General features: G+C 48.3%; 1 protein-coding gene across 2 annotated transcripts in view; it reads left to right on the forward strand.

The window, feature by feature from the left end:
• LOC144155208 (uncharacterized) overlaps positions 1 to 14,779 on the forward strand; it is a 78,156-nt gene that overhangs the window by 11,616 nt on the left and 51,761 nt on the right. The window lies entirely within an intron of this gene.

Here is a 14,779-nt window from a genome sequence, read left to right on the forward strand (position 1 = left end):
ATTTACCGATGGCTATAGCGTGCATCAATGGAGACGTCGTAGAAGTGGCCCCGCCCCCTTCCGGGCCTTTGCGCGAGTCGCTCGAAGCTCCTTTCTTCAGCTTTCCAAAAGGGAATTTGTTGCGCAAGGCTGCCTTGGTCTCAAATCTCGCGTGCTCGTCTCCTTTATTTTCCGGCCACTCCGGTGCGAAGGGAGGCTCGCCGGAACACCTTGCGAGGGCCGCGTGTCGCGCGTGCGGTCGCCGAGCAACAGAGTGCTTTCGGCGGCGACGCGCTCGGTGAGCCGGCTGCTGCCAGCTGCGCCCGCCCGCGAGAGGCCCGCTGTTTTGCGCCCTGATCGATGCCCTCCCCTCCTTCGCCCGACCGCTTGGTGACTGAAGTTCGCCCGCACCCCGCTCATTTGTCCCGCGAGACTTTCAGCCCAGGCACGAGTGGCCGTGGGCTTGCTTGCACGCCGACTTGACGGAGACCGCCTATTGTCGAGCGTTCCGGTTCGTTGCCTGCTGAGGAATCAGCCTGCTTAGATGCCTAATAGATGTCGAAGCTGCGAGCATAGGAACGATGCCGCTACAGACGGAAGTGGCCTCAAACGAACCCCAGTTGCCCTGCCCCCCCCAAAAAAAAAGGGAAATGAATAAACCTTAGAGGTTTGTTGCCATGAAAAAGATGGGCTACACGCAGATGCCAAATTACAAAAAAAAGTCATCAGAAGTGAAAATGGGGATATTTGATGAGCCATACTGAGCATGAAGGATTTTCCATCGTTCTTTTAAACTGAACAGCAAAGTATAGCTTACACTGGCACTGACTTGTTATGGCGTCTCCTCCAGCATCAATCATCCTTTGTACCTTTGTGAAGCCTAGGACAAGGCTTAATGCAGCTACGGTACACCTTGCCGGTATATTTAACCTTTTACAGGAAGAACTGACTCTTTGTCATACAGGAAGAACTGACTCTTTGTCACGAAACTAGATTCCGGGCTGTTGGTAGAAGGAAAAAAATAAAAACGAATGCATCCTGAAACCCGGCAAAGAGCTCTCAAACTGGGGGTGGAGGGTGGGGGGTGGAGGGGAGATGAATGTTCTTTTTTTTTTGCTGTGAGGGCCAACCCCCAAATTCCAACGTCTTCGCCAGTCTCTCCCTCGCCCACTCAGATCTCCGAACCTTTCCCCCTTGTCTCATCTCCCCCTCTCAACTATTTCCGCTGCCCCCGGAACCTTCTGAGAAATAAAGAAAAAAAGAAGGAAAGAAAGAAAGAAGGAAAGAAAGAAAGAAAGGAAACTTAATGTGTCAGCACACGACAACCAATTAGAGACTAGAAACTTTTACATCCCAGGCTTAAAAGTAGGTCGTGTAGTTGTTTTGTACATTTTTTGGGTTTGCATAACAGATTCATTAAATCTGGTGTGTTTGTCAGCGCAGGTGCGGTGCTTTTCTTTTTTCATTTGAATAAAAACTTAGAAGTTACGGAAACTTTAATTCAATCGTATGTGAAGAACATTCCTTTTTTTGCCCTATTTTGTCTCCGTTTGTGGTACGCATTTTAAAGAACGTGTAAACTGGGAAGCAAATATGACGACGAATACACTCGACGGATCATCGCTGGCATAGCGACCTCATTATATAATTTAGAAATGAGGGTGCAAACAGCAACCTCAAACATTGGGATATCCATATTTAGCCCCTATTTCGTGCAGTTTTTTTGTTGTTGTTGTTGGTTAGCGTGATTTGGTCATGCCCGTCCGTTTTCACGGATAATTGTCATACTCTAGGATAGAAAGGCAATCTTGGGGCAAACATCCCAATAAATTACTTACCCTTGAAGTTATTGAGCGTAATTACTGAATGCTGGATTAATTAAATCTGTTTCTGTTCATCGGGTTCACGCCATGCTGGTAGCGTTTCTTCGTAGTGTAACACGCGCAATTTCCTGAGGAACCAATCCCTCGGTGTTCAATAAACACCACGGGCGTGGTTGCGCTCACGCACAGCACCCAGGGACGATGTGTCCCTGGATACGAGTTCACAAACATGGTTTGTATGCGGGGTGTGCGTGCGTGCCTCGAGCAGTAATACAAAGTCTTCCCATGGGAGGAAAAAGTCTTCAAAACAAACATTTGCTTACGTTATAAACAACTCGGCTTTTTCGCGCCAGCCTTGGTCCGGCAAAATTTACGTGGCAGCCATACTCCCTCGTCTGGCGGGAATAAGCGAAGTAATAAACTTATGGCTCGGCGAAAGACAATTTAATGCGACTGGGTGTCCAGTACTGGAAAATTTTCTCCGCAGCCTCATGCCCTACGGTAATTGGATAAGGTAATATGAGGCTCGAGTGTATATTCGTGGCTGCGTACAGGTGCATTCGCGAGTGCATGCGTACGCGACCGAAAACGAGCCGGCCTTTTATAAACGCTTTCGGCGCCTTTGATGCTGATCGCATACGTTCTGGCGTTCGTGGAAACATTGTGCCCGGACTGCCTTCAATTAATCGCTAAGTGCGCCTCGGGCGAGCGTCTTGCAGGCCGCGTTGTGACAGCAGGAGATAGGATGTCAGGGGGGAATGTTGCGAGGGAATTCTGGAGCATCGCTTCTCGCTAACGCGTGCTCGTAAAGAGACGCGGCACGCGCTCTTTTGGTTCCATCTTCGCGGCTGTAAGCAGGCCGGGGCTGCACGGAAAACTCGCTCTTTACCAGACGCCATCAACAGCTGAAAGCAAATTTTTATGGCAAGAGGTTGATGTTCGAGAACGGTTCCTTAATATATGGTCAAATAGCTTATACTTGACGGTGAAGCGCCATGTCCTCTAACGGTTCATACTTCGTTAACGGCGGAATTAACCAAGATCGCCCATCTTCTTGTACTTTTGCTTACATGACATCAATCATTTTATGTCAATGGATTACTTGAATTTACCCGAATGCCTATATAATAACAACGCTGTCAGAAAGTAACATAATTTGCAGAATTTGGCCTAATTTTCTTATTTTTTATATTTCTTTGGTTTAATGTCCCCTAAAATCCTACCTTGACTTCCGCACGATTATCGCGCACCCTTAATTAGATGCCCACGCTGAGTTACGATTACGGACCGCAATTTCAGGCACTGAAGTGTCCCAACGCGGAAGCCACTTTTGCTACAAAACTTACGCCCACCTCCCCTCGCGGGAACCCTGGTGTGATGCGACGCTGAAGGGGGTTCCACTGTGCGTTTCCGTTGGGTCGATTACTCGAATTGCGTGAGGAATCGTCGGGTAATGAGAGAGAGAGAGAGAGAGAGAGAGAGAGAGAGAGAGAGAGAGAGAGAGAGAGAGAGAGAGAGAGAGCAATCGTAGCGCGGACGATCGTCGACTGAGAGACCGGCTGGAGCGCGGCACTCCGCTTATATGCGCAGCGCGCCCGAAGGAGAGGAAACCGCGGAGAGAGGGCGCTGCACATGCGCACAGCGCGCTTGCGCCGCGCGCAGCGCCGCCCACCGGCGGAGTGAGAGTGCGCTGCGCCACGCGCCCACAGATGTTGGGCGAGAGTGTTCGCTATCGGAGAGAGGAGAGGGGGTGAGCGGAGGAGAGACGCAGCTGTGCGGACGCGGACGCCGACGACGACGGACGCAGGACAGGGCCGCCGGCAAGAGATGCTCCTCTCAGCGTCGCATCTAAAACGTCAAATTGGCAAGAAACTCGGGAGCGTCATACTTCAGAGGGCCAGGCAATTCCAGCTCCGACGTAGACGAGTGGTAAAAAGGCTGGTATTTAGTTGCGCGTTTGCGACACAAGAGATGACCCTGTCTTTAAGATGCCATAAACGCGAACTACGCCATACAGCTTGTCGAGTAGTGGATACCTTGATACGTCACTGCCGCCACTGAAATCCCAAAATAACAACAAAATATCGACACGAAACGCCGTTGAACCTTTTAAAAACATTTGCGTCCACCTCGCTGCGCTTAGCTAAATACGGGAGGGGGGGGGTCCCCATCAGGTATTGTTATCATTAAACCTAGCAGAGTGTGCCCTTAGCTCTTTTTAGCTGCTTAAGTTTGCCCCCAAAGCGCACGAGGTTGTAAAAAATGCACGAGATGGGTTCCACCCCTTCTTTGCTGTATGTTTTTTGTATCTGCGCTACGTAAGAGGGACAGTCGCTGTTGCCTCCACCTGTGTCCCCTTTTTTCGTCCCCGTGGCCTTAAATCTTGGCGCAGCTGAAGGAGAGTGCACTTCTTGTGCGGTAATCAAGTTTCACATTTGGGGCAGCATTCACCCAGACTATCTAACAAGAGCCTCGTCAGCTGCCTCAGCGGCATAAAGTTAGACGCATCAGCGGAACCCGCCTCCCGTCTCCGAGAAGCACGCATGTTTGCAGGTAAAGAGTTTCCCAATTGAGGAAAACCTAATCACGGGCCAGCAGCCCATGGCAGCAGCGGACGCGAGCCGTGACATCAGAGGGCGGGATCGAAAGAACGTATACAGCCTTCCCAATTTGCATTAATTAATGCACCTCACGCGCGTTGCCTTAAAGGCTCGCTAATGGGATCCGCAGTCTTCTTTTACTGTGGGAAACCTTGCGAGAGAGAGGGAGAGAGGAAAAAGTGATTCGTTTTTACTGTAATTAAGTGCTTCACAAAGTGCATGATTTTAGAAGTTATGTTTGGGATGGGAAGTTGCCGGCTGCGTGGCATTTGCGTTTGCATAAACAGGAAAAACCGATACGTTACAGGTGGGAGAGGGAAACTCTAGCTGATGCTATGCATTTGGGGAAAGCATTCTCCCCCTTATTGCCGTGATGCTTGACGCGGGAAATATTCTTACTTGCTGTTTTGTTCCTTCTCCAGTTATGGCGCTTCGGGAATGAAGGCGCAATGCTGGGACATGCTAACAGGAACAAAACTGAAAGGCAGCTCACACGCCTCTCTCTCTCTCTCTCTCTCTCTCTCTCTCTCTCTCTCTCTCTCTCTCTCTCTCTCTCTCTCTCTCTCTCTCTTTGCAATCTTTGCTTCTTTTACAGCAGCAGCTTCTGGCCCCTTACAACGTGGGTCCTATGTTGACAAAAAATAAATTGAATGCGTTTCAAAAGAAATACAGCGAGAGAAAGAGGGGGGGGGGGGGGACATAACGAGATAAGTTGGCATTTGGCAATTGACAAAAGTGGTAGCGGTAATTCCCAGGAATGGCAGCGCTTAAAGTAGCTTGTATGAAAGTTGAAAGTTATTTTGTATGAAAGTTATTTTATGCCTCGGATTACTAATACAGTGTACGTTTATTCCGTCAGAACTATGTACGTTATGAAATCTTCGCATGGGTTTTTTTTCCGTAGCACTTTTTGGTTTCGTTTTCGTAAGGTTCACCTAATATTATCAGATACGGCGAAGCAGTAGGCTTGCGTATAACGTAATCAAGAAAGGGACGGTAGCTACAGGGCGAATACACGAGCCTTGTAGTTCCGTTGCATTCTGAAGCGAACTGATGCAGCCTGGCGTTTCTCTTCTTGCGGGACGAAGCAATGTCTCGTACTGGGACCCATAAGTGCACAGCTGACTTCTTAAAATTGTTCTTTTAGTAACTAAACTCGTCCATCCCACTCATAACATATCAAGACATTACGCAATATTACCGGTCCGACAGACTACACTTTCTTCCCCCTCACCCTGCACTCTCCAAGGAATATGAATCGCTATTCCGCAGACTACAAACTAATACCAGAGTCTCTTGAAGGACTCTGCTAATACCTTTCCTCACCGAGCTTTCCTGCATCGTTTGTTTCCAAGTCAATACTCTGCTGAATGCCAGTTCTGTTTAGAACCCGAAACTCTACCCCATATTATAATCCAGTGTGAGCGCAATCCCAAACTTCCGCCTTTCAATCACCTCTTCCCACTCCTGAGCTGTGGGAGAACCTGGTGACCAGCGGCCGTCTGGACGTCCAGCAACTCCTGGCATCCAGAGCGCAGGCTTTCTGATCCCCTCATGGATTTCCTGACTAGGGAACCACTCTCTCTCTCTCTCTCTCTCTCTCTCTCTCTCTCTCTCTCTCTCTCTCTCTCTCTCTCTCTCTCTCTCTCTCTCTCTCTCTCTCTCTCTCTCTCTCTCTCTCTCTCTCTCTCTCTCTCTCTCTCTCTCTCTCTCTCTAAAATCGCTTACACTTTTTGAACTCTCTCGATGGACCTGTGCATGCCTATCTGAGCAACGTTTTATTGTTTGTCACCCCAATATTTTTAGCTTGTGGCCGCCGCAAAGCACAGCATGAATTTGAGTGAACTCGATCGAATGTCTTTGAAAGTGGAGTTCCACTTCTTTGGGTATTTTTTCACAGTAGGGGCATATGCAAAAAGCCGGCATGCCCATCTGAATTGTATTTGTTGCATTAAAGCAGGCGCTATATTCCAGTGCCTTCTCCGCCTTTTTTTCCCTACACATTCGACTTTACACCAAAGTAATCTCTGAATAACCAGCTGGAATTCACTTGCGATCCGTTTGCCGTATTTTATCGTCGCCACACTGGCATTAACCATAACGCTGAAGACGTTCCGTACAGTCACGGCAAAATGAAATACGGACACGAAAATATGAGCCAGAACACGCGAAACCGAAGAATACTGCTAGTAGAGGTCCAATAACGGTGTGCTATCGGTTCATTTGGAAAGCCACATTTCCCAATTTTGGTTTTGTAATAAGCCACGCGTCATTTGGACTTGCATGGGCAGAAATCGCGCAATTTGTGTGTTCTGGCTCATATTTTCGTGATCCCGTTTCACTTGTCCATGACTGTACATTAGTCAATTTATATTATGCAAAACTAAAACATGGACTCGTTTTTCACTTCAGGCTCAAATTTCTGCCTTCAACTTCGCCATATAAAAACATGTGCTACCGCTATAATAGCTTCCATCACAAGCAAACCCGATACCCCCCATAGTGAGAGAGAGAGAGAGAGGGAGAAATAAGGATTTATTGGAGAGTTTAGCTCCAACCCAAACAGGAGCTGGCTACTCCAGGCATTGGAGTATACAAAAGGTACAATACTTGCCCTAAGGAACCACAAGGGGTTAGATTAAGTACATTGAGACAGCAGCGGTCCTTACAGCAGTGGAATATAGTTAAAAAAAAGAGAACTATACACATCTAAATACAGACGACATCCACGACGCGACACAGATAGTTTCGCCAATATACATAACACCCTTGTGTGTTTCCACACCCATTTCAGAGCGTTTCAGACGAAAGTGCACTCATTTAATAGTGTTCACACATCTTCGTCATTTGAAGAAATTCCCTTAAGGCAAGGAAGGCTTTCGTTTGGTTGCGTACATTGTCCCACGGACCCAACAGTTTCGGCAAGGATAGGGGTGTCCGAGATAGCAGGTTAAGCTTATCACTTAGTTTTTTCCGATCGGTCGCATATAGAGGGCACTCAAGCAGGACATGATGCACATCTTCAGTTTGGTGTCCACAAGCACAGCAGGTGTCATCAGCGAATCGAATACGGTAAAGAAATTTCTTGGTGTAGGCCACGTCAAGGCGTAGGCGATGTATTAACGTGTCGACCGAACGACCCAGATGAGACGCACACGGGTATGTAAGGTACGGGTCCACTTGGTATAACAGCGATGAATGATATTTATCGGTCAACCTGGTTTCCAAAGTAATGTGTGTCCTTAGTTTTTTCAAATAATTTTTAACATCACCTCTGGTAAAAGGCACGGCGCTACACGTGGAATTTGAATGAGCGGTTGCTGCTAGCTCAGCTCGTGAATTTCCTCTTATTCCAATGTGCCCGGGAATCCACTGAAATGTTATTTTCTGAGTTTTTCCTATTTCAGTTGCCATCACATCACAGATGTGTCTTGCCAAGATATTGTGATGACTGTAAGCCGCAATTGGATTTAGGGCTTGAAGAGCCGCTTTTGAATCTGTGAGAAGTGCCCATTTAGTCGGTGAAGTCATTGTAGCGATAAATTTGACTGCAAGATATATTGCGTAAAGCTCTGCAGCCGTCGACGATGTCGGGTGCGAGAGCTTGGCCCCTGATCGATGTGAAGACTCGGTATTGTGAAAGCTGACGACGACGAGGTGGTTGTCGACGATCCATCGGTATATATATGCACATAATCAGCATAACGTTCATGCATGTAATTGAGCGTCATCTGCCGTGCTGCCACTGTAGAGTGAAAAAGTGGAGAAGGCATTTTGTGGCCGCTTCCGAGGTTGCTGGTTCAATTAGCCGCGGCAGGGGCCGTCCTTCTGATGGAAGCGTAAAAGTAAAACACCGTCGCGCAACCCATTCCGGTGCCCTGTCAGGAGCCCCGGGAGGAATAATTCCGAAGCTCCTTACTCGGGCACGGCTTATAGTCATTTTCTGCGTTAAGGTCCAAATCTGAATTTCAATTTCATCCGCTGTAAATGCCTGTGGGCACCGCGAAAATTATGTTTCTAAATTTAGATTTTCCCCCTTACTTTTGTCGTTTGTCTCGAAGAATTCCGATTATAGCCAAAACTTCCGTCGTGGGAGGGTATGCTTGCAGGGGGAAAGCTGGCTCACATTACGGACTCGTATATAATTTCCCCCGTTAAATGTCGGAACCTTTCTCACAGTCTAACGACCAATTCCTGGAGGACGGCATTTTGTACGACGCGCGGTGCCGAGTCATAACCTCTCCGAATTACCAACTTAGGTTTCTTCGCCGTGACCTTTGGTAGCCCGTCTCTACCTTGCTCGATGTCGCGTTCGCCGAATGAGCAGCCCAGAAACACGCCTCGGTCTCTTCGCGAAAAATCTAACTCAGGCGAAAAGCGAACGCTATTGCGTCACGCTGGTTCGCCCATCGCCGGAAGACAATCTCGTGGTCGCCTTGATTTCCACGCGTCGGCAATTCGGGGAGCCGCCCGCGCAAGCGGGGGATTGCAACCGGCGACGCCACCCGCGATTCGTCAGCGCCCGGCTCGCCGCTGGGCCGGCTGCTGCCCGGCGGAAACGGTTAAGTTTAGCGCCAGCGCCACGGGCTCGCCGCTGCCAGCGCGCAGGGTGGGCCTGTCGGCGCCCATCGCTAATATCTCGCTACCGCGATCACCAAGTACTAACAAATTTAGAGGCCTTCAACCATTTAACTCGGCCGGAGCCAGGCACGAAAAGGTGGCCACGCTCGACTTGAGTCTCGTTCGTTTCTTTGTTCGTTTCTCATTTCTTTCTCCTTTTTGTCTCCCCCTCTCCGTCGAGCCTGGCGCTCGCGCGTACCATCTGAACCGCTCGCACGCTTACACTCGCTGACGCGAGCACCGGGTGTGTCGCAACGTGCAGAAGTGGGAGAAAAGATAGCTCCCGCTAATAGAGTGCATACGTTCGTCTGCTGGAAGAGCCCCGGTGAAATACGACAGCCCCGGGCTCCCCACCCCGCGCCGAATGCTAACTAGGGCTCTTACATGTATTGGCGCCACACTCCGATGGGCTCGGCAGACAAGCTCCGGCCACTGGGCAGCTGCTCTCGCTGTGCACCAGGGTGGATAATGCCGGCGCTGCTCCCTTTCGTCGGGAATTCACGTCGCCTGAAATGAGAACCTTCCTTTGGGAGACGGGATAGACTATACCGGGGCGCTCTGGGTCTTCGAGTTGAGAAATAACGAACTGGGGGCGAGGCTTAGCTCTGCGTACTTTGTGTGTCCGGTTAAGACGTTAATGCGTTATCAGCGGCAACGGGATGGCGTCACTTACATATCTAAACGGGCAGCATTAACGCTTGAAAATCCAATCTATGTGGACGTACCGAACGATTTACCTAGCGGAAGCTTCGATAAACGCTGTGAAATTACACTGCGTCGAATATAACGAAATATTGTTAAATTATGAAAAATACTGGGTTTAAGGGCTTGAGGCATTAATGAGGTATGAAATTAGTTAAGATGATGCATGTTCTGCTGAGCAACGATGAGTAGAGCTTACCTAAATGGACCTCAGCCTTGACTGAGCCGAGGTCAGGTCGAGAAGGCTGATTTGTGTTCGAAGTAAGATTTAATCTGAGTTTTTGTCTTGGCACGATCCCTGGTTTTCGCTGACTAAACCCCGAAGACGTCGAAACCATCGCAAGTGCAGATCGTCCATCGCGCGCTGTATAAATCGCCAAATTAAGGGTGGGATGGCACTGAAAGCAGAGACCAAGGGGCCTTTGATCGGGGGCCTGCCTCTTAAACTCGTCCACTGAGGGGTTGAGCTCAAAGCTTCCCCCCTACCTCCCTCAACTGTTCCTCCCCTTACCTGACCTCCACCGCACCTTGTGTGACGAAGTGCATTTGTGCAATCGCAAACTCGCTGGTGCGCACGAGTTCGTGCGAACTGAAATAGTTGGCATTCAGCTGAAACACCAGGCCCGGCCGAGCCAACTACACAAATTGCACTGGTGGTGTCGCTAGACCCCTTGCGCGGTACGTGTAGGAGAAGCGCAAATCTATAGTTGATCAACAATCAGCTCAGAGCGAGGTGTAATGTGTCGTGAGGAGCGTTATACGTTTTGCATTAGCTACGTGTATTACTACGTGAAGCTCTTTGTATATTGCATATTGAAAACGCGATGCTCGAGCGAATATATCCTATGGTGCTATCAGATTACTAACATCATGCGCTCAGGAAGGGTGACTCAGAAAAGCAACTGAAAGTCCCCAGGCGCGATGATTATCAGACTTTTTATCTGGATTGTTCGCACAATCAATTAAACTCCCCTGAAACCTTTCTGAACTCCTTAAACAAATAACGAACTGCATTGAACTCCTAGCAATATTACGTAAAAGCTTACAATCGAAAGGGTTCTATCACTGACAACGCTAGTAGCCTTTGTGTTCTATTTATTTTACTCTCTTAACCAGGAATGCCAAAAGAGTACCCATCAAGAACTTGTAATAGGAAATAATGACGAGGTTTTCCGCATACATTGCCGAGAGAAAGTTAAAAAAACTACAAACGCGTTTGAAGATGATTAACTTAGTCCCAAACGGGAATAGCGGTGTGGGAATCGAAATGCGGCCCCCACAGGCGGTGAAGAAAGTAAAAATATAAAGCTAAGATAGACAGTAAGTTTCTTTACTAAGCGTATTGAGTTTCCTTGGTAGCTAAATCTTTGCAGAGAAATGAAACGTTTGCTCGCCCAATCAGCACTTTCTTCTCGCCGGTAAACCTGTTCGCTTTCTGGCGTAAATAACGGTATGGTCGCATTGTATATATTAAGTACACACTATATGCCCAACTATCCGGTGGTCGGTAAATTATTCGCGCTCCCGCGTAAATTGTATGCGTGCTATGGACGCATTGTTGTTGGCACGGGTGCATATATATATAGGCGTATATTAATGTAACTTTACTCTGTATGCCCTGTACGAGCATACATACACACTACAGAGGTGGGTCTAGTGGGTGTAGGTGCAAATACTGTTTACAGCAGTTACACACATGGGCGCGCAAGTGTTTCCATGTTCATGTCCTTTCAAGGGTGTATTTGTACTTCTTCTGTCACGGAACACAACTATACCCTCTTCGGTACATGACAGCTTGGCGTAGCCAACTCCGCCTTTGTCTGGTGTTAACAACTCAAATAAATCAATAATTATCTCCATCTCCCCTTCTCTATCTCGCTATCTCACTCCCGCTTTCGCTTAGTCTCTATCTATCTCATTTCTGTATCTATATTCCCTATTTTCGCTTTATTTCCCTTTTACTTCTCTCTATATAACCCTCTGCCCTATCTCAGTTATGTTTTTTCCACGCACCCCCCACACTGGACAACGTTGCCTACGCCGTATCGCGGTGACGTAGCACCCCCCCCCCCCCCCCCCCCCCACACACACACACACAACCTTGGTACACTCCTGGTACTCTGTGAGGGAATTAACTGGTTGCGGACCAAGTCTTAATTCTGGACCTACCGAAAATTGAGATGACGGGGTACAGGAAAAAAAAAAAAAAGAATTGGTCAGCAAATTCCCGAAACGAGGCTCGCCGTACGTAGCGATAATTAAGTCTAGTAAAATTTCATGTGAATTCGACTGCTGAGGAGTCGACAACGAGTGCACAGTTAACTGCCCCACTCCGTCTCCAGTTTACCCGCAGCGACTTCTTCTTTCTTTTTTTACCTGTCATGTTGACTCCGCAACTTTCGCTACAGCCGAAGCCAGTTCCAAACAGATGCGTGCGCGGCACGCAATGCTGGTACGAAGTAACGAGCTCTGTTATTGCGTGAATTATTAAAGCGGAAACGTAGCTCGGCTAGGTTCACGAACGGGCACATCCCGCTGTCGCCCGCAAAACGTGTTCAGAAGAGCAGCGTCCGGAAAGAACGTGACCCCCGCTACCGAAACCGGCGCAGGCGCCAACACCTGTTGCGCAAAAATTGCGTCCTCTAACTACGTTAGCCGTGGCAGGGACGGGAATCGAAGCCGGGGGCGCGTGGTGACAGGCTAGCGACTTAAAGAGACCCTGCAACACTTTTTTCAACTTGCTCAGTGAGGTACCAAAGGCTAGTTTTTTCTTCAAACTGAACAAGGTAGTACCTTGAATTTCGTCACCTCTAAGGCAATCAATACTCATTATCATCATATTACAATTATCATCATCATCATCATCAGCCAATCTACGCCCACTGCAGGGCAAAGGACTTTCCCATGGATCTCCAATTATCTCGCTTGCAGAACGTAGCCACCCAACACACCCAGTACTTAGATTAGGGGGTCGCAAAGTACCTCAGCCGAAAATTACTGCTCTATGCCCATCAGATAACTTGTAAACTCACTCAAAATATTTTTCTCTCTTTCCCGGTCTTGACGTCCTTCGACGGCTCGAATTACGTCACTAAGGCCATGTAGCGGCTGTAGGCCGGTTTTTCTTCAGTGGCAGCAATGAACGCTTTTCGATAGCAACTTAAAAAAAAAGACACAAAAACAAAGCAGAAATGGAAGGCGTATCTGGTGCGACGAGCAAATCACGCAGTGCCGCTCCGTGCTGGCGATAACTATAGCTTTCGCAGCGGCTCCGGACGCGACGGAGAGAGTGAAAGCGCTTATCGAAAGTGTTGCAGGGTCCCTTTAACCATTTCTCTATTCCGACGACACCACGCGGGACACGGCTTTTGACATATTTTCATATGAAAGAAGAGGTGCTAAGACGAGAAATAAAACACACAAGTACAGAGTGCCCCCTCCCTCCCTCCCTCCCTCCCTCCCTCCCTCCCTCCCTCCCTCCCTCCCTCTCGCTCTCTTTCTCTCTCTCGCGGCTCTTAAGCGTGTTTCACGGAAATAAAACACAAGGAAAAGGCGTGCGCCTCTGTAGTTTCAACCTGAGGTATCATGGTGGTGTGCACGTGGTTCGGTGCTTCCTTGAGGCGATTCAGATGGCTAACGCCAGCCAAAGGTCCTTAGGCCCTTAGATTGAGCCAGAGGCATATAAAAGACTTGTATGGTATGAGTAGCCCGCATCTGCATCATCAGGCGCGAGAGCAATGCTTTCGCATTTACTCATCATAGGAATGGCTTGGGTGGCCGATAGCCTTCTTGGCTAGCTTGGCGAAAGCCCGATTTGGCGTCCTCTGCGCTTAAGAGTATTCTGAGGGGTCCCCAGGAATTTATTGTGCATTTGATTTTTCGAAAGCAGAGTCGGATAGCAGATTCGAACAGTACGGCGAAAAATAAAATTTGAGCAATAAAGTCATTTTGTACAACCTTGCATTAGCCATAAATACGGCACTTTAAACATTAAGTCGGTTGTCGCATCCCAATGCGTTCGATTGGTCAATCGAGAGAGAGAGAGAGGATAAACATCTTTATTTGGAGCTTAATGGTTCAGGGTGGTGCGATTGGTTCAAGGAAAGTAGGATGATGAAAAATGAAGTTGTAGATGAAAATTGACTCAGAAATGGTATCTCTGCTCCGCCATCAAGCCCATCGAAACGTCGTGCAATTGATTTTTGCAAAGTCATTGCGTAGACGTTTTTTCGAGTCAAATGTGCCTTCTCATTGGTCGATTCTCCTCGTTCAGTCGCAGTGATTAGTCACTTTCGGGCACTGTGACAAAGCTGACCGGTGTGGTTGTTTAAGGTTGCGGTTTAGGAGTGGATAAACTATAAAGTTAACCTCCTTGATCCTCCGATAATTAAAACAATAAAAAGCTCAAATTGTAGCAAGGAGGCCGACAATGATAAAAAATCATTCTCAGCAAGAATAAAACTGCTACACAATTCGAAACGAAGCTGCATGAAACAGGAGCGGGCACGAATTGGGTTTGCCGGAGAGACAAAGAGAAATACATTAGCCTTCTTATTGAATTTTTAAAGCGACCCACTTTCTTTTGGTGTCCAAGGCGTACCGGTGAGAAAAGTGGCTGCGAACAGCTTTTACTCAAATGGCGCACGAATCGACCATGTTACGCCCAGAAGCAACTCGCCTCGCTGGCTCTGGCGGGATGTGACATCAGCCATATTCTTAAATTCTTCGCTCCGCGCTTTAGCGTGCAGAACTGGAATGCGCTCGCATTTTTTCCGACGCGTAGTTTCGCGTTTCTGCAACGTAAACAAGGCCAGCATATAAGTAAGGCCTTCGCTCCTACTGCCCAGAACACCGTGGTCCTGATAAAGTTTCCCCGCTGGGGGCCGAGTACTTTTCAAGGCGTCAGTGAACGGTTTTACCCTTGGCCTCCTTTCGCGAGACCGTGCAAAAAGGGAAGCAGGTGTAATGGAATGCCGAACCGACCTGTCACAGACAGAACGGTGCACATGTTCGCCGTTAGGGGAGAAGGAAAAAAGCCGGCACTTTCACGACAAG

Source organism: Haemaphysalis longicornis, unplaced genomic scaffold (assembly GCF_048455015.1).
Source record: "Haemaphysalis longicornis isolate Haplotype H1 unplaced genomic scaffold, Haemaphysalis longicornis Haplotype H1 scaffold_1, whole genome shotgun sequence".
Taxonomy (NCBI): domain Eukaryota; kingdom Metazoa; phylum Arthropoda; class Arachnida; order Ixodida; family Ixodidae; genus Haemaphysalis; species Haemaphysalis longicornis.